General features: G+C 44.2%; 1 pseudogene; it reads left to right on the top strand.

Annotated features, from left to right (window-relative positions):
• Window positions 1–507: 507 nt before the first annotated feature.
• Window positions 508–25,656, top strand: part of LOC123171068 (uncharacterized) — a 38,193-nt pseudogene continuing 13,044 nt past the window's right edge.

The raw sequence follows: 25,656 nt of genomic DNA, 5'->3' as shown, positions 1-25,656 counted from the left end.
TTTAGATCTGCACCAAGTTGATCTTCATAATTGCTTTCAGATTCGGTTGTTGTGCTTTGGAAAAAGAGAGAAAAAGAAGAGTGGCAAAAAATCAAAGAGAGAAAAAAAGAGTGGAAAAAAGTCAAGAGAGAAAAAGAAAGTCTTGTGTAAGATCTAAAAGTTTCAGCTTGATAGAAAAAATTTCAGAAGCTTGTGTGTTGTGTTTTTCAATCTTGGTGCAAAGGTGCAGCAGATCCATCCACATATTTTTCTTGGTTTGCATCAACTTGATTTCAGCACAAGCCCCTTTTTGTTTACCCCACCGAGCTCCACCAAAAACCGAAGCTAGTTCTTTGATCCCTGTCTTTCAATTGCTTTAACACATCCGGGTGAAGCACAATCTGATTTGAACTCATAAGAACTTTGGTGAGTAAGAGGTGAGGTTGTGTGATTCCACAAAATTATCATATTCCACTTTTGGCCTTACTAACATGGCAGGATCTAGATCGAGTGTTCATGGAGAAAACCATGGGGAAGAAGATGCCCCGGTCACACGTGCTGATTTTCAGGAATTACAGAACATGGTTCGAGACCTTGGAAGGATGTTTCATGAGCGACCTCCAGCAGGTGGCGATAGGGTTCGACACCGACAACACCCTATTGACCCACTTGAGGAAGTTGGGGATGAAAATTCCGTGCATGCTGCTGTGGATGGTGACTTGGAGGATGATAACAACAGCCATGGTGGACATGTGGCTGCTGCTCGTGGGCGTGGTGTTGCTGCTCATGGAGGGCAGTGAGGAGGACAACTTCGAGGGCAAGGGCATGGTCCTCGTGGGCACTACTATGACCCTCATGAGCGTGTTGCTCGTGGTCATGGAGATGATTTTGATGATTATGATGGTGTCCCATACCGTCGTGCTGCTGAAGATGGGCGTCATGCAGAACGTCGTGATCGAGATGGTCGAGATGACATAGCAAGAATCAAGTTGCATATCCCCAAGTTCACAGCAAAGGAAGACCCCGATGCATATTTTGACTGGGAAGAGCAGTGTGATCAGATTTTTCGTATCCATAACCTTGCTGATCCGAAGAGAGTAAACCTTACTTGTGTTGAGTTTTCTGGTTATGCACTCACTTGGTGGAATCAACTACAAGAAAATCAACTGTTGCTAGGCCGTGGTCCCATTGACACTTGGGAAGAGATGAAACAAGCCATGAGGCGAAGGTTTGTTCCTTCACAATATCAAAGAGATCTCCGAAACAGATTGCAGCGTCTCAGCCAAGGCACGCGCACGGTGGATGAGTACTATAAAGAGATGGAATTGTTGTTGGTTCGTGCTCGTATTCATGAAGATGAGGAGTCAAAGATGGCAAGATTTTTGCATGGTCTCAACAATGAAATTTCTGATTTTGTGGAGATGTTTCTCTATAAAACTCTACAAGATATTTTGAAGCAAGCAAAGCGCACGGAGAGGAAGGTGCAGCGGAGTGGTCATGGACGGATATCTCATAACCGCACCACCACACCATGGCAAAGGTTGCAGCCAAGTGCCTCTCATGGTGGTTCTCAGTTTCAGCATACTTCACACCCTACTGCCACCCGGCGAACAGCGGCTTCATCGGCATCATCACCAGCCCCTAGGAATGTGGACAAGCGTGCTCCTTCTGCTGCTGGAAGTACCTCTAACCCCACGGCTGTACCATCATCTCGAAGCCGAGATATTGAGTGTTGGAAGTGCAAAGGGCATGGTCACATTTCTTCTGAATGTCGAAGCAAGAGAGTTCTCTTTGTGAATGAACAAGGTGAATGGGAATCTGAGAGTGAGCATGAAGATAATGGAGCATTGGGTGATCATGAGGATGAAGAGGGCGAGAAGAGTGGTTGTGATATTCAGGCCGACATGGGAGATTGCTTTGTTTCTCGTCGTGTGCTCAGTGTTAATGCGGCTAGAGAAGAGAAAGGGCAGCGACATAATATTTTTCACACCCGTGGCACCATCAAGGACAAGGTTTGCAGAATTATTGTTGACAATGGCAGTTGCAACAACATTGCAAATTCAGATTTGGTAGAGAAGTTGGGACTGAAACAAAGAAGGCACCCAAGTCCATATAAGATGCAATGGCTCAATGATTGTGGTACACTTCGAGTAAGCAACATTGTCACCGTTCAGTTTTCCACTGGGAAGTACCGAGATCAAGTGGAATGTGACGTGGTGCCAATGCAAGCATGCCAATTGCTGTTGGGAAGACCTTGGTTGTATGATCATGATGTACAAATCAGCGGCCGTACTAATCGTCTCTCATGCATTCCAATACGAGGGAGAGTGCATATCTTTGCTCCCTTTGACACCCGAAGAAATATTGATGGATGATCTGAACAAGAAAGAGAGAGTGAGCGAGAAACACTTGAGTGACATCCACCAACATAGTGAGCGAGAGAATCCAAAGCCAAATAAAACCCCATAGCTTAAATTGACCAAGACATGGGAAAAACAGGGATTAGTTATGATGGCTAGGAAAAGGGACATGAGAGAGTTGAGAGAACCCAATTCCGTGTTCTTTGTACTTTTGTACAAGGACAATTTTCTTTCTACTAATGAATTAACCTCCACCACTCCTAGTGTTGTTGTTGAAATTTTGCAGGGGTATGAAGATGTGTTCCCCGAGGAGATACCACCAGGGCTGCCACCACAAAGAGGCATTGAACACCAAATTTTGGTTCCAGGAGCCCCATTGCCGAACCGACCACCATACCGCACAAATCCGGAGGAAACCAAGGAGATTCAGCGACAAGTTGAAGGCCTACTAAACAAAGGTTATGTAAGGGAAAGTCTCTCTCCTTGTGCTGTACCCGTTCTTTTAGTGCCAAAAAAAGATGGATCTTCCCGAATGTGTTGTGATTGTAGGCCTATTAACAACATCACCGTGAGGTATAGGCACCCCATACCTAGGCTTGATGATATGCTTGATGAACTTAGTGGCGCCACCATCTTTTCTAAAATTGACTTGCGAAGTGGCTACCATCAAATTAGAATGAGAGAGGGTGATGAATGGAAAATTGCTTTCAAAACAAAATCTGGTTTGTATGAGTGGTTAGTTATGCCATTTGGATTGACAAATGCACCTAGTACTTTCATGAGATTAATGAATCATGTGCTTAGAATGTTCATTGGCAAGTTTGTGGTTGTTTACTTTGATGACATCCTGATTTATAGCAAAACTTTGGATGAACATGTTGAACACATTCGGTGTGTGCTTGCTGTCCTAAGAGAGGAGAAATTATATGCTATCAAGGAAAAGTGCACATTTTGCATAGAAAAAGTTGTGTTTCTTGGCTTTATTGTTTCAGTTCAAGGTGTGGAGGTAGATGAGGAGAAGGTCAAGGCCATCAGTGAGTGGATGCCTCCACAAAATGTAAGCCAAGTACGAAGCTTTCTTGGCCTTGCTGGTTTCTACCGTCGGTTTGTGAAGGACTTCAGCACCATTGCTGCCCCCAATGAATGAGCTAACCAAGAAAGATGTTCCCTTCAAGTGGGCAAATGCACAAGAGAAGGCCTTCCAAGAGCTGAAAGAAAAAATGACATCTACACCATTGCTTGCACTACCCAACTTTGGTAAGACTTTTGAAATTGAATGTGATGCAAGTGGTGTTGGTATTGGAGGCGTACTAATGCAAGAAGGCAGGCCTATTGCATATTTTAGTGAGAAGCTAAGTGGTCCAACTCTAAATTATTCAGCTTATGACAAAGAATTATATGCACTTGTGAGATCTTTGGAAACATGGCTACATTATTTGTGGCCTAAAGAATTTGTGATACATTCCGACCATGAATCTTTACAGCACCTTAGGGGTCAACAAAACTGAACCGTAGACATGCAAAATGGAGTGAATTCGTAGAATCTTTTCCTTATATTGTCAAGTACAAGAAAGGAAAAGATAATGTTGTTGCTGATGCTTTGTCTAGACGCCATATTTTACTCTCACAACTTGATACTAAAATTCTTGGGCTGCAAAGCATCAAAGAATTGTATGCCAATGACCCATATTTTGCTAAACCACACTCAAAGTGTAGTGAGGGGAAAGGTTGGGAAAAGTTTCACTTGCATGATGGATTCTTGTTTCGAGCTAACAAATTGTGCATCCCAGATTGCTCTGTTTGTTTGTTGCTTTTGCAGGAGGCTCATGCTGGTGGTCTCATGGGACATTTTGGAGCAAAGAAAACTGAGAGTGTGCTGATTGACCATTTCTTTTGGCCAAGGATGAGGCGTGATGTTGAGCGCTACATACTACGTTGTGAGATTTGCCGCAAAGCTAAGTCACGTTTAAACCCTCATGGACTTTATACGCCCTTATCCATTCCTAGTACACCTTGGGAAGATATTTCTATGGATTTTGTTCTTGGATTACCACGCACTAAGAGGGGGAGTGATTCAGTTTTTGTGGTGGTTGATAGGTTTAGCAAGATGGCTCATTTTATCCCGTGTCATAAGAGCGATGATGCTTCACACATTGCTGATTTGTTTTTCAGGGAAATCGTGCGGCTACATGGAGTACCACGCACTATTGTTTCAGATCGTGACACCAAGTTTCTGAGCTATTTTTGGAAAACGTTGTGGGCAAAGCTAGGGACAAAGCTTCTCTTTTCCACTACATGCCACCCACAAACGGATGGACAAACTGAAGTTGTCAACCGCACGCTATCCATGATGCTGAGAGCAGTTTTAAAGAAAAATTTGAAGATGTGGGAAGAATGTCTCCCCCACGTGGAGTTTGCATACAACAGGGCAGTACATTCGACCACTAAATTTTGTCCTTTTGAAATTGTTTATGGTTTCAAACCTGCTGCTCCCATAGATCTTTTGCCTTTACCATTGCAGGAGCGAACCAATCTTGATGCAAGTAAGCGTGCTGACTTCGTGAAGAAAATTCATGAGAAGACCAAGGAAAATATTGAGAAGATGACTGAACAATATGCAAAACGAGCAAACAAGGGAAGAAAGAAGGTGTTGTTTGAAGAAGGTGATCTTGTGTGGGTACACCTGCGGAAGGATCGTTTCCCAGATCAACGCAAATGCAAGTTGCAGCCACGTGGAGATGGTCCATTCAAAGTTCTTGCGAAGATCAATGACAATGCCTACAAGATTGACCTTCCGATGGATTATGGTGTTAGTCCAACTTTCAATGTGTCCGACCTCTCTCCATACTTTGGACCATCAGAGTCGAGGACGACTCCTCTTCAAGAGGGGGAGGATGATGAGGACACCACAACCATCGACAAGTCTCCAACAATTATAGGTCCAATCATAAGAAGTCGCGCCAAACAAATAAGTGACCAGGTGAACGCTAACTTAAGTTTACCTTGTAACCTTGATGACACAACTATGCTTTCATCTCCATTGTTGTTGGTTGAACTTAGGTATAACATGGAAGCAATCCAACAACCTATGAGCTCTTGAAACAACCGCTTTGGAGGAACAAGTTTGGAGAAAACAAGTTGCAAGTGAAGCTGATGCTGTCAGTTTTTACCTCTGATGTTTTGGTGTGTCACACTCATGTGATGGAGAGACGGGGCCATAAGGGTACATCAACAGAAGCTACATCAAATTATCTTTCCAATGCAAAAAACCTCACATCATTTGGAGTTGTGAGTCAAAAGTTCTAGTCATTCTCGTGAAAGGTGTCCAGGCTGTCAAGACTTCGCGAATTTCCGAGGAGCTCTGCAACAACTCCCAAAGTTGACTGCTTATTCACCCAAGAAAGCCATGCAAACCTGCTTACTTTTGAAACCATTTTCACACCTAGCTAAGGGGGGTTGTCCCTGCTATAAAACCCCATCTCCCCCATCCTCTAGAAAACCTTTTGTCAAACCATTCAGCTACAAGCTTATGCAGCAAGACAGCTAGAGAGATCCGAGAGATCTTGCTACCTTTGGTCTTGTGAGTTCATTCGGATTCGTGAGAAGGAGCCTCTGGTTCCCCCTAGTTCGTGCTCTATGGTTCCGGCCGTTTTGTGTGGATTAGTCCCGGTTTGTGGTTCTGCGATTGTTCGGACAGCGGGTTGGAGTTCTTGTTCGGTTAGCCATCCCCAACGTACGGGTTGCATCCAACCTTGACAGGTATAAAGCTAGTTATCCCAGCTGCTTGCAGCTAGTTATCCCTCCCGATTCGATCCTACGACGTGAAGATCGGGCCACCCTCGGGCGTGAACTCGTTCATCGGGTTCCCACCTATCACGCTCTATCACACATAAACCTCCTTATATCTTCCTCAAAACAGCCACCATACCTACCTACTATGGCATTTCCATAGCCATTCTGAGATATATTGTCATGCACCTTTCCACCGTTCTGTTTATTATGATATGCTTCATCATTGTCATATTGCCTTCCATGATCATGTAGTTGACATCGTATTTGTGGCAACGCCACCATGCACAATTTTTCATACATGTCACTCTTGATTCATGCCCATCCCGGTACACCGCCGGAGGCACTCATATAGAGTCATATTTTGTTCTAGTATCGAGTTGTTATCCTTGAATTGTAAATAAATAGAAGTGTGATGATCATCATTATTAGAGCATTGTTCCGTGTGAGGTAATAAATAAATAAATAAAAGAAAGGCCAAAAAAGGAGAAAGGCCAAATAATAAAAAGAGAAAGGCCAAATAAAAAAAAGAGAAGGCCCAAAAAATGAGAGAAAAAGAGAAGGGACAATGCTACTATCCTTTTTCCACACTTGTGCTTCAAAGTAGCACCATGATCTTCATGATAGAGAGTTTCTTATTTTGTCACTTTCATATACTAGTGGGAATTTTTCATTATAGAACTTGGCTTGTATATTCCAACAATGGGCTTCCTCAAATGCCCTAGGTCTTCGTGAGCAAGCAAGTTGGATGCTGATACGTCTCCAACATGTCTATAATTTTTGATTGCTCCATGCTATTATATATTCTGTTTTGGATGTTTAATGGGCTTACTTATACACTTTTATATTATTTTTGGGACTAACCTATTAACCGGAGGCCCAGCCCAAATTGTTTTTTTGTGCCTATTTCAGTGTTTCGCAGAAAAGGAATATCAAACGGAGTCAAAATGGAATGAAACCTTCGGGAACGTGATTTTTGGAACAAACGTGATCCAGAGGACTTGGAGTGGACGTAAAGAAATCACCTAGGAGGCCACGAGGCAGGGGGCGCGCCAACCCCCTGGGCGCGCCCTCCACCCTCATGGGCCCCTCGTGGCTCCACCGACCTACTTCTTCCTCCTATATATGCCTACGTACCCCCAAACCATCGAAGAGCACCACGAAAACCTAATTCCACCGCCGCAACCTTCTGTACCCGTGAGATCCCATCTTGGGGCCTTTTCCGGCGCTCCGCCGGAGGGGGCATTGATCACGGAGGGCTTCTACATCAACACCATAGCCTCTCCGATGATGTGTGAGTAGTTTACCTCAGACCTTCGGGTCCGTAGTTATTAGCTAGATGGCTTCTTCTCTCTCTTTGGATCTCAATACAAAGTTCTCCTCGATTCTCTTGGAGATCTATTCGATGTAATCTTCTTTTGCGGTGTCGAGATCCGATGAGTTGTGGGTTTATGATCAAGATTATCTATGAACAATATTTGAATCTTCTCTGAATTCTTTTATGTATGATTGGTTATCTTTGCAAGTCTCTTCGAATTATCAGTTTGGTTTGGCCTACTAGATTGATCTTTCTTGCAATGGGAGAAGTGCTTAGCTTTGGGTTCAATCTTGCGGTGCTCGATCCCAGTGACAGTAGGGGAAACGACACATATTGTATTGTTTCCATCGAGGATAAAAAGATGGGGTTTATATCATATTGCATGAGTTTATCCCTCTACATCATGTCATCTTGCTTAAAGTGTTACTCCGTTCTTATGAACTTAATACTCTAGATGCATGCTGGATAGTAGTCAATGTGTGGAGTAATAGTAGTAGATGCAGGCAGGAGTCGGTCTACTTGTCACGGACGTGATGCCTATATACATGATCATACCTAGATATTCTCATAACTATGCTCAATTCTATCAATTCTCGATTGTAATTCGTTTACCCACCGTAATACTTATGCTATCTTGAGAGAAGCCACTAGTGAAACCTATGGCCCCGGGGTCTATTTTCCATCATATTAATGTCCCAACAACTAGCTATTTCTATTACCGTTTATTTTGCAATCTTTACTTTTACTCTTTACCATAAAAATACCAAAAATATTATCTTATTATCTCTATCAGATCTCATTCTCGTAAGTGACCGTGAAGGGATTGACAACCCCTTTATCGCGTTGGTTGCGAGGTTCTTATCTGTTTGTGTAGGTGCGTGGGACTTGAGCCTGGTCTCCTACTGGATTGATACCTTGGTTCTCAAAAACTGAGGGAAATACTTACGCTACTTTACTGCATCACCCTTTCCTCTTCAAGGGAAAACCAACGCAGTGCTCAAGAGGTAGCAAGAAGGATTTCTGGTGCCGTTGTTGGGGAGTCTACGCACAAGTCAAGACATACCAAGTACCCATCACAAACTCTTATCCCTCGCATTACATTATTTGCCATTTGCCTCTCGTTTTCCTCTCCCCCACTTCACCCTTGCCATTTTATTCGCCCTCTCTTTCCGTTATCTTTCTTCTCGTGTTTCTTGAGTTTGTTGCCATTATGTCTGAATCGGGGGAGGCCATCGTTAATGAAGGCAATAATAATAACATGGGAAAATTTGATGCTTTCGATGATCCTCTTGAGGAACCTACTATCTTGCATACTAAAAAGTTCCGAGTCGGTAGTGGTAATATTATTCGGAAAGGAGTTATTCAAGATTTCTTTACTTGTGCTGGTGCTTTGCCCATCATGAGTGGCTCTATTCTTCATAGAACTAGTAGCCTAGCGGATGCGATATCTTTGCTCGTAGTCGAACTTGAAAGGCAATTTCTTCATATGCATCCTTGCATACAAAGAATTTTCCTAGAATTTTCTAATATTGAGCATTCTTCTGTTAAGCATGCCGCTACTATCTTTTTGGCTCATGAGTTCAGAATTATAATTAAAGAGGCTAGAGAAATTTTTGCGCATTATAGGGTAGATGCTAGGCATCCTCCCATAGAAGCTATCCTTTTTAATCAAGAATACATGATGCATTTACAATCTTTGGATCATGTTGCTTATAATGAAAATCTTAGAAAAAAGGTTCCAGCTGATGTTCTAATTGATAGAATTTCTGAGCTGAATGATGATTTTGCCATTCAGAATAATGGGTTAGGTTTTTCTCTTGAACAAAGGCTTGTGACTTTTTGCCAAAAGAATGCTTGTAATGATGATTTAGTTGTGCAATATGAGGGGCCAAAGGAGGAACCCATACCTCCCGAGATTGATCTTGGGGACTTTTGTCCCATTAAATTTAGCCCTTTTGACTATTTTTGCTTGCCTCAAAGAAAACTTGCTGCTGAACGTAGAGAATATGAGAGAAGTTTTCATGACTTGCCGTACCATTATTATGGCAATACCTAGATCTATCCTCGCTTTTATGCCTAGCTAGGGGCGTTAAACGATAGCGCTTGTTGGGAGGCAACCCAATTTTATTTTTAGTTTTTTGCTTTTTAGTTCTGTTTAGGAATAAATCTTTGATCTAGCCTCTGGTTAGATTTGTTTTTATGTTTTAATTAGTGTTTGTGCCAAGTGAAACCTATAGGATCTTCTTGGATGATAGTTATTTCATCTTGCTGAAAATTCCAGAAACTTTCTGTTCACGAAAACAATTGTTAAAAATCACCAGAACGTGATAAAATACTGATTCCAATTGCGGCAGATCAATAAAGAAATTATATAGGTCGTCCTATTTTGGTAGATGTTTCTGAGTCCCAAAAGTTTGCGTTAGTTACAGATTAGTACAGATTGTTATGTTTTTGACAGATTCTGTTTTTCGTGTGTTGTTTGCTATTTCGATGAATCTATGGCTAGTAAAAGAGTTTATAAACCATAGAGAAGTTGGAATACAGTAGGTTTAACACCAATATAAATAAGGAATGAGTTCAATACAGTACCTTGAAGTGGTGTTTTGTTTTCTTTTGCTAACGGAGCTCACGAGATTTTCTGTTATGTTTTGTGTTGTGAAGTTTTCAAGTTTTGGGTAAGGATTTGATGGATTATGGAACAAGGAGTGGCAAGAGCCTAAGCTTGGGGATGCCCAAGGCACCCCAAGGTAAAATCCAAGGACAACCAAAAGCCTAAGCTTGGGGATGCCCCGGAAGGCATCCCCTCTTTCGTCTTCGTCTATCGGTAACTTTACTTGGAGCTATATTTTTATTCACCACATGACATGTGTTTTGCTTGGAGCGTCTTGTATAATTTGAGTCTTTGCTTTTTAGTTTACCACAATCATCCTTGCTGTACACACCCTTTTGAGAGAGACACGCATGATTCGGAATTTGTTAGAATACTCTATGTGCTTCACTTATATCTTTTGAGCTATATAGTTTTTGCTCTAGTGCCTCACTTATATCTTTTAGAGCACGGCGGTGGTTTTGTTTTATAGAAAATTTTGTTCTCTCATGCTTCACTTATATTATTTTGAGAGTCCTACAAAACAGCATGGTAATTTGCTTGAATTGAGAAATTAGTCCTAAGATGATAGGCATCCAAGATTAGTAAAAACTTTCTTATAAGTGCGTTGAATACTAAGAGAAGTTTGATACTTGATAATTGTTTTGAGATATGAGGATGGTGATATTAGAGTCATGCTAGTTGATTAGTTGTGAATTTGAGAAATACTTGTGTGAAAGTTTGTGATTCCCGTAGCATGCACGTATGGCGAACCGTTATGTGATGAAGTCGGAGCATGATTTATTTATTGATTGTCTTCCTTATGAGTGGCGGTCGGGGATGAGCGATGGTCTTTCCCTACCAATCTATCCCCCTAGGAGCATGCGCGTAATACTTCGTTTCGATAACTAATAGATTTTTGCAACAAGTATATGAGTTCTTTATGACTAATGTTGTGTCCATGGATTATACGCACTCTCACCCTTCCACCTTTGCTAGCCTCTCTAATACCGCGCACTTTTCGCCAGTATCATACACCCACCATATACCTTCCTCAAAACAGCCACCATACCTACCTATTATGGCATTTACATAGCCATTCCGAGATATATTGCCATGCAACTTACCACCGTTCCGTTTGCTATGACACACTTCATCATTGTCATATTGCTTTGCATGATCATGTAGTTGACATCGTATTTTTGGCAAAGCCACCTTCATAATTCTTTCATACATGTCACTCTTGATTCATCGCACATCCCGGTACACCGCCGGAGGCATTCATATAGTCATATTTTTGTCCTAAGTATTGAGTTGTAATTATTGAGTTGTAAGTAATAAAAGTGTGATGATCATCATTATTAGAGCATTGTGCCAAGTGAGGAAAGGATGATGGAGGCTATGATTCCACCGCAAGTCGGGATGAGACTCCAGACGTAAAAAAGGAAAAAAAAAAGATGTAACGCCCACGATGCGGCTATATCTCCCACGTGTCGAGGCACGACTTGGAGGCATAACCGCATGGTGGTTTTGTCGCAAGAAGGGTCATCTTCACACAATCCCATGTAACGAACAAGAATGGGATAAAGAGTTTGCTTACAGTCGCCACTTCACACAATACATAAATTAAACATACATCATTCAGAGTACAATTAAGGTCTGACTACGGAACCAAAATAAAAGAAGACAACCCCAAATGCTAGATCCCCGATCGTCCCAACTGGGCTCCACTACTGATCATCAGGAAACGAAACATAGTAAAGACCAAGTTCCTCGTCGAACTCCCACTTGAGCTCGGTTGCGTCACCTCCACTGGTATCGTCGGCACCTGCAACTGTTTTGGTAGAATCTGTGAGTCACGAGGACTCAGCAATCTCACACCCGCGAGATCAAGACTATTTAATCTTATAGGAAGGATGGGGTAATGAGGTGGAGCTGCAGCAAGCACTAAGCAAATATGGTGGCTAACATACGCAAATAAGAGCGAGAAGAGGAGCAACGCAACGGTCGTGAAGCTAGAAGTGATCCTGAAACTGCTTACGTTCATACATAACCCAAACCGTGTTCACTTCCCGGACCCCGCCGAAAAGAGACCATCACGGCTACACACGCGGTTGATGTATTTTAATTAAGTCAAGTGTCCGGTTCTCTACAACCGGATATTAACAAATTCCCATCTGCCACATAACCGCGGGCACGGCTTTTGAAAGATAATACCCCGCAGGGGTGTCCCAACTTAGCCCATCACAAGCTCTCACGGTTAACGAAGGATATTCCTTCTCTCGGGAAGACCCGATCAGACTCGGAATCCCGGTTACAAGACATTTCGACAATGGTAAAACAAGACCAGCAAGACCGCCCGAATGTGCCGACAAATCCCGATAGGAGCTGCACATATCTCGTTCTCAGGGCACACCGGATGGGCAAGACGTCGGGTTGGCATAGACCCTGGTTGCCCAGGGGGCGCCGGACATCACCCAGGTTTGGACCAGCACTCGAAGGAGCACTGGCCCGGGGGTTAAAATAAAGATGACCCTCGGGCTCGCGAAAACCCAAGGGAAAAAGGCTTAGGTAGGCAAATGTAAAACCAAGGTTGGGCCTTGCTGGAGGAGTTTTATTCAAGGCGAACTCTCAAGGGGGTCCCATAAATCACCCAACCGCGTAAGGAACGCAAAATCAAGGAACATAACACCGGTATGACGGAAACTAGGGCGGCAAGAGTGGAACAAAACACCAGGCATAAGGCCGAGCCTTCCACCCTTTACCAAGTATATAGATGCATTAATTAAATAAGAGATATCGTGATATGCCAAAATATCCATGTTCCAACATGGAACCAACTTCAACTTCACGTGCAACTAGCAACACTATAAGAAGGGCTGAGCAAAAGCGGTAACTTAGCCAAACAACAATTTGCTAGGAAAGGTGGGTTGGAGGCTTGACATGGCAATATGCGAGGCATGATATGGCAAATGGTAGGTAGCGCGACATAGCAATAGAGCGAAACAACTAGCAAGCAAAGATAGAAGTGATTTCGAGGGTATGGTCATCTTTCCTGCAAAGTTCTCAGAGTTGCCGAAAGCTTGATCCTCGTAAGTGTTCTCAACAGGTTCCTCGTAAGCGTTCTCGTCTCCCGGCTCTACCCAAAGCAAGAACACAAGCAAAGGACCAACAATCAATCACGGGCAATGCACAAGCAACATGATGCAATACATGGCATGATATGCGAGATGTGATATGCAATGCATATGCGTGCTCCGGAAGGCAAAAGATGAACAAGGCATCAACTTGGCAAACCAAGTATGCCGCTGAAAATATGGGATGATTTCAGTTGAAATCGGTATAAAGATCACCGGAGTCGGATGCACGGTTTGCAAATGGCAAGCAAAACAAGGATGGCACAATTCTGCGATTAACAACATGATGCCACTTAGCATGCCACAAGAAACTAAGCTGATGCACTCCAACATATCAACAAGGCATATGGCAGAGATGCACTCAAGATGCTTGACAAAACATGAACACTGAGCTATGGCTAAATCACATCAGAGCAGGTTCAAACAAGCATGGAAAAAGTGCAAAAGATATCAGCTTCACAGACTTAGTGAAAATACTAACATGCCAGAATAACATCACGAAGCCATGTTTAGATCAAGAAAACAACATGCTACAGGAATATATCATAGCCAATCAAGGCACGGCATGAATCTACTAAATGCATAAAACAAAAATCCCTTACAGATCATGAGCCAAAAAGGCGCAGAAGATATGATGGCACCCATATAAACATAGCAAGTTTTATAACCAGATTCAGACTTAGCAGAAAATAGAGCATGGCATTAACAGAATTATGAAGGCATCTTTGCGAGCTTGATTCAGTCATCACAAGGCATTGCAAGACAAGATAAGCATAGAATCAGCAATAAGACATGTTTATGAAACTAACCATGGCAAGAACAAGCTCATAGCATGCAAGGATCAACTACAACAACCTTGGCAAAATTGATTAACATGTAAACAATCTGCCAGGAACATTTTATAGCAAAAGTAGAGCAAGATTGAGACATTCTAGGGCACTCCATAATTGCAAACAGGGGCAAGGATGGATGGAGCACATCCATATGTCCAAAACATCCTTACTGGAAATACTTAAAATAGGCATGGATCTCATTGTAGCAACATGAATACATGGCATAAAAATAACAACAGGGAAAAGACGGTGAAATTCTAAGTCCCTAAAATCAGCAATATCACGAGAGCTACTTTGCATGCTTGTGCTAGTCACCACATTGATCACAAAAATACATGGCATACACCCCTCTAAAGATGGCATGGCATAGCCCAAAACACATGTAGAGCTCGTGCCCATATGCAGCACCCAATAAATGTAGCAAAAAATGACAAATGCTCATAAACTGATAAGAATCAGCACCTAACATTTTATATCACTCTTGCATCAACTATTTGGGCATCAAGATGGACTCAAACAAGCATGGCACAATGGAACAAAATGAAGAGCACATCATGATGAACATGTCGATATATCATATGCATGAAACGAAGCTACGGGCACAGAGTTATGGCATGATGAACATGGGCTAAATATATAGCAGAAAAATGGCAGACGAAATCAACCTCTCGAAAACTAGATCTAGGGTTTGCACGTTCTTCGAGGATGACCGGGGAGCTCGCCGGAGTTGATGTTGCGGTGGCCGGAGAGGGAGAAGGGGGGTCGCCGGAGCGCGTACTCGCCGGATCCGGCCCTCTCGCGACCGGATCTGGCCGGAGGAGCGGCGACGGCGAGCGGGGACGTGAGGCGCGGTCGGGCGACGACCGTGGCGGCGAGGCGAGGCGGCACCGGCGGGAGGCGGACGGCGGCGGGGACGCGAGCCGGGCGGCGCGGCTCGCCGGCTGGAGGCGCGAGCGGCGGACGGGCCCCGCGGACCCGAATCGGGTCCGGCGGGCCGCGGCGGCGGGGACGGCGCAGTGGACACGTGGAGTGACGCCAGTGGCTGCGGGGCGGCGCGAATTCGTCCGGTGGCGGCGGAGGGCGCTTTCTAGGGTTTTGGACCCGGATTTGGACGGGGAGGACATATTTATAGGTAGGAGGAGGTAGGAGTGTCCAAATGGAGTGTAGTTTTCGACCACGCGATCGTGATCCGACGGCGGAGGACATGGAAGGGGTTTGGAAGGGTTATTGGGCTGTTTTGGAGGGGTGTTGGGCTGCAACACAAAAGAGGCCTCTGCGGTTACTCTGTTAACCGTTGGAGCATCAAACGGCCTCCAAATGGAACGAAACTTGATAGGCGGTATACCGGTGGTGTACCAAGGCTGCTTGGCAAATCTCGGTCCATTCCGAGAATGTTTAACGCCCGCACACGAAAAGCGGCAAAAGGGGGCGCCGGAGGACGTAGGAGTGTCGGATTGCAAAACGGACAACAGGGAAAATGCTCGGACGCATAAGACGAACACGTATGAAAATGAGATGCACATGATGACATGATATGAAATGCATGACATGGACAAAATGCAAAACAAAGACAAAACCCAACCACGAGGGAATCTCATAACTTAATGCCGAAAATGGCAAGAGTCGGAGTACAAATATGGCAAGTTACATCCGGGGCGTTACAACACTCCACCACTACGAGAGGATCTCGTCCCGAGATCTAGGACTGAAAGAACTCCGGATATTCGGAACGGAGGTGGTCCTCGCGCTCCCAGGTGGCTTCTCGGTCGGAATGGTGTGACCACTTCACTTTCAGGAATTTGATAGACTTGTTGCGAGTCTTGCGCTCAGTTTCTTCAAGAATAGCAACGGGGTGCTCATGATAAGACAGATCTTCTTGGAGGTCAATCTCTTCGAAGTTGATGGTGCGCTCAGGAGTCTTGAAGCACTTGCGAAGCTGTGACACATGAAACACATCGTGCACATTTGCGAAGTTGGACGGAAGCTCAAGTTGATAGGCGAGGTCGCCTCTTTTGCCAATGATCTTGAAAGGACCCACATATCTAGGGGCAAGCTTCCCTTTGATACCGAAGCGACGAGTGCCTTTCATTGGAGAGACGCGGAGGTAGACATGGTCTCCGATCTCGAAAACCAAATCACGGTGCTTGCTATCATAGTAACTCTTTTGACGCGATTGCGCGGCTTTGAGATTTTCACGGATGACTTTACACATTTCTTCTACTTCTGTGATTAAGTCATTGCCAAGAAGTTGGCGTTCACCAGTCTCTGACCAATTGAGAGGAGTACGGCACTTTCTGCCATATAGAATCTCGAATGGGGCCTTGCCCGAACTCGCTTGGAAGCTGTTGTTGTAGGAGAACTCGGCATATGGGAGGCAATCTTCCCACTTCATACCGAAAGAGATGACACAAGCCTTAAACATATCTTCAAGGATTTGATTGACTCGCTCGACTTGGCCACTAGTTTGAGGGTGGAAAGCTGTGCTGAAGTGAATGTTGGTGCCCATGGCCTTCTGGAAGGAGTCCCAGAACTTAGAAGTGAAGATGCTTCCACGATCTGAAGAAATCAATTGTGGAATGCCGTGCAAGGAGACAATCCTGGAGGTGTATACCTCTGCCAACTGAGCTGCTGTGATAGATTCTTTGATAGGAAGAAAATGAGCCACTTTAGTAAGCTTGTCGATGACAACGAAGATAGCATCATTTCCACGCTTGGACTTAGGAAATCCAGTCACGAAGTCCATTTCGATATGATCAAACTTCCATTCTGGAATAGCAAGAGGTTGGAGGAGACCAGCTGGTCGTTGGTGTTCTGCTTTCACCCTTCTGCAGACGTCACATTCATTCACGAATTGAGCGATTTCCCGCTTCATTCGAGTCCACCAATACGACTGCTTGAGGTCATGGTACATCTTCGTACTTCCAGGATGAATGGAAAGAAGAGAATTGTGCGCTTCATTCATTATGACCTTCCTTAGATTACCTTTGGGAACCACAATCCGGTCCTCGAAGAATAAAGTGTCTCTGTCATCAATGCGACAGCACCTGTATTTGGAAATGCCCTTGTCAATACCACGTTTCACCTTCTTCACCATGGTATCCAGGAGTTGTGCCTCAAAAATTTGATCTTCCAAAGTAGGAGAGACTAGGAGGTTGACAAGAAAGCCTTGAGGAACAACTTGGAGATTCAGTTTGCGGAAAGCTTCACAAAGGTCCGGTTGGAAGGGCTTGAGGATTAAGCTGCTGCAATAAGCCTTCCTGCTCAAAGCATCTGCAATGACATTGGCCTTGCCTAGAGTATATTCAATACTCAGATTGTACTCTTGAATCATTTCAACCCATAGAGTTTGCCTGAGGTTGAGGTTGGGCTGAGTGAAGATATACTTGAGACTCTTGTGATCGGTGAAAATGTCCACTTTCCTTCCCAACAAGAGATGTCTCCATGTTATTAATGCATGGACAACTGCCGCCAACTCAAGATCATGAGTGGGGTAGTTCTTTTCATTGGGCTTCAACTGACGAGAGGTATAGGCCACAACTTTCTTCTCTTGCATTAACACAGCACCGAGACCTTGAAGAGAAGCATCACAGAAAACTTCAAATGGCTTGGATTCATCAGGAGGAGTTAAGATAGGAGCTGTGATGAGTTTCTCTTTGAGAGTGTTGAAAGCAACGTCACACTCAGGAGTCCAGACATACTTCACATGCTTCTGGAGGAGGTTGGAAAGAGGCTTTGCAATCTTAGAGAAATTCTCAACGAATCTTCAGCAATAGCTTGCAAGTCCAAGAAAACTGCAAAGCTGCTTGACATTCTGAGGAGGTTCCCTATTCACAACTGCAGACACCTTCTCGGGATTAACAGTGATGCCCTTGGCAGAGATGATATGACCAAGGTAAAGAACTTCATCAAGCCAAAACTCACATTTGGAAAACTTCGCATAGAATTGATACTCTCTGAGCTTGTCGAGCACCAATCGCAAATGTTTGGCATGATCCTTCTTATTCTAGGAGAAGACCAAGATATCATCGAGATACACCAAGACGAATTCATTGGTGTAGGGGTTGAAGATGAAGTTCATCATTCGAGAGAACGTTGGAGGAGCATTGACAAGGCCGAAAGACATGATAGTATATTCATAAGAACCAAAGCTTGTTCTGAATGCTGTCTTGGGAATATCTTCTTCACGAATGCGAATCTGATGATAACCCATCCGGAGGTCAAGCTTGGAGAATACTTTAGCACCTTTAAGTTGCTCGAAAAGCTCATTAATGTTGGGAAGTGGATACTTGTTCTTTATTGTCTTCTTGTTCAATGGACGGTAATTGACGCAAAGTCGGTCCGTGTCATCCTTCTTCTGGACAAAAAGAACTCCACAACCCCATGGAGATGAACTCGGTCTAATCAGACCCAGACGCTCTTGTTCATCGAGCTGTTTCTTCAATTCCTTCAGCTCTTTTGGCCCAAGCTTGTATGGACGCTTGCAAACGGGTTCTGTACCGGGCTCAAGATCGATAACAAACTCGACTGGCCGGTGAGGAGGCATTCCCGGAAGCTCTTCTGGAAAGACATCTTGGTACTCACAAATGACTGGAATCTGAGAGATTGTGTCTAGCTCGCCCTTCTCATTGAGAGAGAATAACCGAATGGTCTCATCACGATCGGCATAGATGATCACATCCTCAGAAGAGTGTGTCAATTGAATTTCCCTGGCAGCACAATCAAGTTGAGCCTTGTGCTTAGAATGCCAGTCCATCCCGAGAATTAGATCAATATCAGAGTCGCCAAGAACCATTGGAGAAGATAAAAATTTGTAGTTGCCCATCTTGATAGAAACAACCGGAGCCATCATTTTGGTATTCATGAACAAGCCCGGAGAGGAAACCGCTATCGGCTTAGGCAGATCGACAGTATGCAAATTGTTCATGGATGCAAAAGGTCTTGATATGAAAGAAATAGATGCGCCAGTATTGAATAAGACTTTTGCAGGAATATCATTAATTGAGAGATTACCCATTATCACATCAGTAGATTCCTCCGCTTGAGCTGCATTCATCATGTTCACCTTTGCAGACTTGGGATTATGCTTGACCACTGCATTGCTTGAAGATCTCACAGGAGGAGGAGGCGGAAGGCGCCTTTGGTTGAAGCATTTGTTCGCATAGTGACCTTTTTGCTGACATTTGTTGCAAGTCACCTCTGAGAGCGGACGATGATAAGGAGCATTAGACCTTGGAGCTTGATTCTGAGACTTGTTCTGATAGCCTCGGTTGGGTGGGTGGGAAGATCCATGGCCACCTTTGTTCTTCTGGTGGTAAGGCTGACGAAACAGAGGAGGAGGAGGCAACCTGAACTTCTGTTGCTTAGCTGCCACTAGTGAGGAAGAAGAAGACTGAACTGCGTCCCTGACTCTCTTCTTAGAAGCCTCACACTTGAGCTGAGCAGCTTCTTGCTTCAGTGCCATGTTGTAGAATTCATCATACTTGGTCGGCTCAAAAAGCATGAGAGCTAATTGCAGATCTTCTCTGAGGCCACCTCTGAATTGATAAATCATGCTCGTTTCATCAGGGACGTCTTGCTTAGCGAAGCGAGCGAGTTTCTGAAACTGGGTATTGTATTGATACACGGACATGCTGCCTTGCTTGAGATTGCGGAACTCCTCACGCTTGCTCTCAACAACACTTTGCGGAATGTGTTGAGCTTTGAAGTCTCGGCGGAAAACATCCCAGGTAATCACACGACCTCCTCTGGAATCTTTGTATTGTTGATACCACTCGGCAGCTTGATCCTTGAGTTGAAAAGAAGCAAACTTGACAAAGTCCTCAGGCCTGACATTGCTACATTCAAAATGCTTGTTGATGTCCACGAGCCAATCATCGGTGTCTGTGGCCTCGGCGCAGTAGCTGAAAGACTTCGGCTGATTTGCAAGGAACTGGTTGAGGGTAGCGAAGTGAGGCTGATTGTTGCCTTGGCCTTGATTTCGTTGGTTGCCTTGTGCTTGGGTGCGCTCTTGCAAGAGTTGCAAAATCATCTGGGCATTGGCGTTGGTGGCTGCCATGACAGCTTGCCATGCCTCCGGAGGCAGAGGAGGGTTCGCCTGACTCCCATCATTGCGTTTCGGATTCTGACGCGTTGGCAGAGCCATCCTGAAGAGGGTGACATCCGTTAGCATCTTGATAGACAGATAGGCAAGTTGAATCAACGGATAGAAATTGCAACATATAGTCTTCACAATAAACATTCGAACAAGGATGAACGAATGAATTCCATAGTAAATCATCACACTTCCATAAGTTGAGAAGCCACTTAGAAAAAGGTATGGAATCAACATTTGACTTCGAAGCAACTCGAATACCACAACTCAAAACAAAACAAAGGATTGGCTTGCAGAATAAGCCGGAACAAACATATGATAGAGATTTCATCCGAAGTTTTCGTGGTGGGGCCCACACGGGCTCGGTCGTACAGCACCATCATGTACAAGGCAGTGCACATGACATACGAAGCGTCCCCGAGTCAGCATAGCCAAGGACTCTTTAAGACACAACGAGACCACTGTAAAACTAATCGTGGATAGGCGGACCACTAGACGTCGAACCCCAATCTCATATCATGCATCTGTCGGAAAGATATCCTAGGAGCTACTTGAATCCCCACTTATAAAATCCCAAAACTTTCTGGTTATGCAATCAGGTGTTGGGGATACAGGGGACGCAATATATCTCACCCAAACTAACAATACCTAGATCCAGCTGTATCCATCCTTCAACACATAACCAAGAAACCTTCGGAAATCATTTACCTCAACCTTCAAAAAGCATCTGTTATACGAGTTATGGCAATACTCCCGAACTCCCGCCCCAGTACTGGGTGGCGTCGAGGTGATCTCACCAACAACTGCATAAAAGAGATTTTCGATGTCGGCGAAACTCAGGTATTCCAGAACTGCAACGATAAAATTGTGACGACAACACCTCGGAGCTCAACTCCCCGGGACACTGCCACAACCCCTAAATGTCAGGAGGCACCAAGAACAATGTTCTCGTCACAAAACCATCGGAACGATTCCAAGATACCCGCTTGATCCTAAAAAAAATCATGAAATTTGAGGAGAGGAGAGTCAAAACTTCTATGCCAGGGGGCCTCACCAGAGCGACGAAGGGACTGAGGAGTGAAAAGAATCCTACTCTCCGATATATATAATCCTAAGGCTCAAAACATTTTTTTCTAGACTCAACAACGCCAGCGATTTGATCAAGCAGGGGGCTCGTAAGTCAGGAATGGCTCTGATTACCAACTTGTAATGCCCACGATGCGGCTATATCTCCCACGTGTCGTGGCACGACTTGGAGGCATAACCGCATGGTGGTTTTGTCGCAAGAAGGGTCATCTTCACACGATCCCATGTAATGAACAAGAATGGGATAAAGAGTTGGCTTACAGTCACCACTTCACACAATACATAAATTAAACATACATCATTCAGAGTACAATCAAGGTCCGACTACGGAACCAAAATAAAAGAAGACAACCCCAAATGCTAGATCCCCGATCGTCCCAACTGGGCTCCACTACTGATCATCAGGAAACGAGACATAGTAACGACCAAGTTCCTCGTCGAACTCCCACTTGAGCTCGGTTGCGTCACCTGCATTGGTATCGTCGGCACCTGCAACTGTTTTGGTAGAATCTGTGAGTCACGAGGACTCAGCAATCTCACACCCGCGAGATCAAGACTATTTAAGCTTATAGGAAGGATGGGGTAATGAGGTGGAGCTGCAGCAAGCACTAAGCAAATATGGTGGCTAACATACGCAAATAAGAGCGAGAAGAGGAGCAACGGAATGGCGCGAAGCTAGAAGTGATCAAGAAGTGATCCTGAAACTGCTTACATTCATACATAACCCGAATCGTGTTCACTTCCCGAACCCCGCCGAAAAGAGACCATCACGGCTACACACGCGGTTGATGTATTTTAATTAAGTCAAGTGTCCAATTCTTTACAACCGGATATTAACAAATTCCCATCTGCCACATACTCGCGGGCACGGCTTTCGAAAGATAATACCTTGCAGGGGTGTCCCAACTTAGCCCATCACAAGCTCTCATGGTCAACGAAGGATATTCCTTCTCCCGGGAAGACCCGATCAGACTCGGAATCCCGGTTACAAGACATTTCGACAATGGTAAAACAAGACCAGCAAGACCGCCCGAATGTGCCGAAAAATCCCGATAGGAGCTGCACATATCTCGTTCTCAGGGCACACCGGATGGGCAAGACGTCGGGTCGGCATAGACCCTGGTTGCCCAGGGGGCGCCGGACATCGCCCAGGTTTGGACCAGCACTCGAAGGAGCACTGGCCCGGGGGTTAAAATAAAGATGACCCTCGGGCTCGCGAAAACCCAAGGGAAAAAGGCTTAGGTAGGCAAATGTAAAACCAAGGTTGGGCCTTGCTGGAGGAGTTTTATTCAAGGCAAACTGTCAAGGGGGTCCCATAAATCCCCCAACCGCGTAAGGAACACAAAATCAAGGAACATAACACCGGTATGACGGAAACTAGGGCGGCAAGAGTGGAACAAAACACCAGGCATAAGGCCGAGCCATACCAAGGCCGCTTGGCAAATCTCGGTCCATTCCGAGAATGTTTAACGCCCGCACACGAAAAGAGGCAAAAGGGGGCGCCGGCGGACGTAGGAGTGTCGGATTGCAAAACGGACAACGGGGAAAATGCTCGGACGCATGAGACGAACACGTATGCAAATGAGATGCACATGATGACATGATATGAAATGCATGACATGGACAAAATGCAAAACGAAGACAAAACCCAACCACGAGGGAATCTCATAACTTAACGCCGAAAATGGCAAGAGTCGGAGTACAAATATGGCAAGTTACATCCGGGGCGTTACAAAAGAGGCCAAAAAAAGGGAGAAAAGGCCCAAATAAAAAATGAGAGAAAAAGAGAGAAGGGACAATGTTACTATCCTTTTACCACACTTGTGCTTCAAAGTAGCACCATGATCTTCATGATAGAGAGTCTCCTATGTTGTCACTTTCATATACTAGTGGGAATTTTTCATTATAGAACTTGGCTTGTATATTCCCATGATGGGCTTCCTCAAAATGCCCTAGGTCTTCGTGAGCAAGCAAGTTGGATGCACACCCACTTAGTTTCTTTTGTTGAGCTTTCATACACTTATAGCTCTAGTGCATCCGTTGCTTGGCAATCCCTACTCACTCACATTGATATCTATTAATGGGCATCTCCATAGCCCGTTGATACGCCTAGTTGATGTGAGAATATCTTCTCCTTTTTTGTCTTCTCCACAACCACCATTCTATTCCACCTATAGTGCTATATCCGTGGCTCACGCTCATGTATTGCGTGAAGATTGAAAAAGTTTGAGAACATCAAAAGTATGTAACAATTGCTTGGCTTGTCATTGGGGTTGTGCATGATTTAAATACTTTGTGTGGTGAAGATAGAGCATAGCCAGACTATATGATTTTGTAGGGATAACTTTCTTTGGCCATGTTATTTTGAAAAGACATGATTGCTTTGTTAGTATTCTTGAAGTATTATTATTTTCATGTCAATATTAAACTTTTATCTTGAATCTTTTGGATCTGAACATTCATGCCACAATAGAGAAAATTACATTAGGGTTATGCTAGGTAGCATTCCACATCAAAAATTCTATGTTTATCATTTACCTACTCGAGGACGAGCAGGAATTAAGCTTGGGGATGCTTGATACCTCTCCAACGTATCTATATTTTTTTATTGCTCCATGCTATTATATATTCTGTTTTGGATGTTTAATGGGCTTACTTATACACTTTTATATTATTTTTGGGACTAACCTATTAACCGGAGGCCCAGCCCAAATTGATGTTTTTTTGCCTATTTCAGTGTTTCGCAGAAAAGGAATATCAAACGGAGTCCAAACGGAATGAAACCTTCGGGAACGTTATTTTTGGAACAAACATGATCCAGAGGACTTGGAGTGGACGTCAAGAAATCACCGAGGAGGCCACAAGGCAGGGGGCGCGCCTACCCCCCTGGGCGCACCCTCCACACTCGTGGGCCCCTCGTGGCTCCACGGACCTACTTCTTCCTCCTATATATACCTACGTACCCCCAAACCATCAAAGAGCACCAAGAAAACCTAATTCCACCGCCGCAACCTTATGTACCCGTGAGATCCCATCTTGGGGCCTTTTCTGGCGCTCCGCCGGAGGGGGCATTGATCATGCCGGGCTTCTACATCAACACCATAGCATCTCCGATGATGTGTGAGTAGTTTACCTCAGACCTTCGGGTCCATAGTTATTAGCTAGATGGCTTCTTCTCTCTCTTTGTATCTCAATACAAAGTTTTCCTCGATTCTCTTGGAGATCTATTCGATGTAATCTTCTTTTGCGGTGTATTTATCGAGATCCGATGAATTGTGGGTTTATGATCAAGATTATCTATGAACAATATTTGAATCTCCTCTGAATTCTTTTATGTATGATTGGTTATCTTTGCAAGTTTCTTCGAATTATCAGTTTGGTTTGGCCTACTATATTGATCTTTCTTGCAATGGGAGAAGTGCTTAGCTTTGGGTTCAATCTTGCGGTGCTCGATCCCAGTGACAGTAGGGGAAACGACATGTATTATATTGTTGCCATCGAGGATAAAAAGATGGGGTTTATATCATGAGTTTATCCCTCTACATCATGTCATCTTGCTTAAAGCGTTACTCCGTTCTTATGAACTTAATACTCTAGATGCATGCTGGATAGCGGTCGATGTGTGGAGTAATAGTAGTAGATGCAGGCAGGAGTCGGTCTACTTGTCACGGACGTGATACCTATATACATGATCATACCTAGATATTCTCATAACTATGCTCAATTCTATCAATTGCTCGACAGTAATTCATTTACCCACCGTAATACTTATGCTATCTTGAGAGAAGCCACTAGTGAAACCTATGGCCCCAGGTCTATTTTCCATAATATTAATGTCCCAACAAATAGCTATTTCTATTACCTTTTTTTTGCAATCTTTACTTTTACTCTTTACCATAAAAATACCATACATATTATCTTATTATCTCTATCATATCTCACTCTCGTAAGTGACCGTGAAGGGATTGACAACCCCTTTATCGCGTTGGTTGCGAGGTTCTTATCTGTTTGTGTAGGTGCGTGGGACTTGAGTGTGGTCTCCTACTGGATTGATACCTTGGTTCTCAAAAACTGAGGGGAATACTTACACTACTTTACTGCATCACCCTTTCCTCTTCAAGGGAAAACCAACGCAGTGCTCAAGAAGTAGCAGATGCACACCCACTTAGTTTCTTTTGTTGAGCTTTCATACATTTATAGCTCTAGTGCATCCGTTGCATGGTAATCCCTACTCCTCGCATTGACATCAATTGATGGGCATCTCCATAGCCCATTGATTAGCCGCGTCGATGTGAGACTTTCTCCTTTTTTTGTCTTCTCGACACAACCTCCATCATCATATTCTATTCTACCCATAGTGCTATGTCCATGGCTCGCGCTCATGTATTGCGTGAAAGTTGAAAAAGTTTGAGAATACCAAACTATGAAACAATTGCTTGGCTTATCATCGGGGTTGTGCATGATGGGAGCATTTTG

The sequence above is a fragment of the Triticum aestivum genome, chromosome 7D (genome assembly GCF_018294505.1).
Source record: "Triticum aestivum cultivar Chinese Spring chromosome 7D, IWGSC CS RefSeq v2.1, whole genome shotgun sequence".
Taxonomy (NCBI): domain Eukaryota; kingdom Viridiplantae; phylum Streptophyta; class Magnoliopsida; order Poales; family Poaceae; genus Triticum; species Triticum aestivum.
Note: the sequence above shows the minus strand (reverse complement) of the source record. Positions and strands in the feature narration are given on the sequence as shown.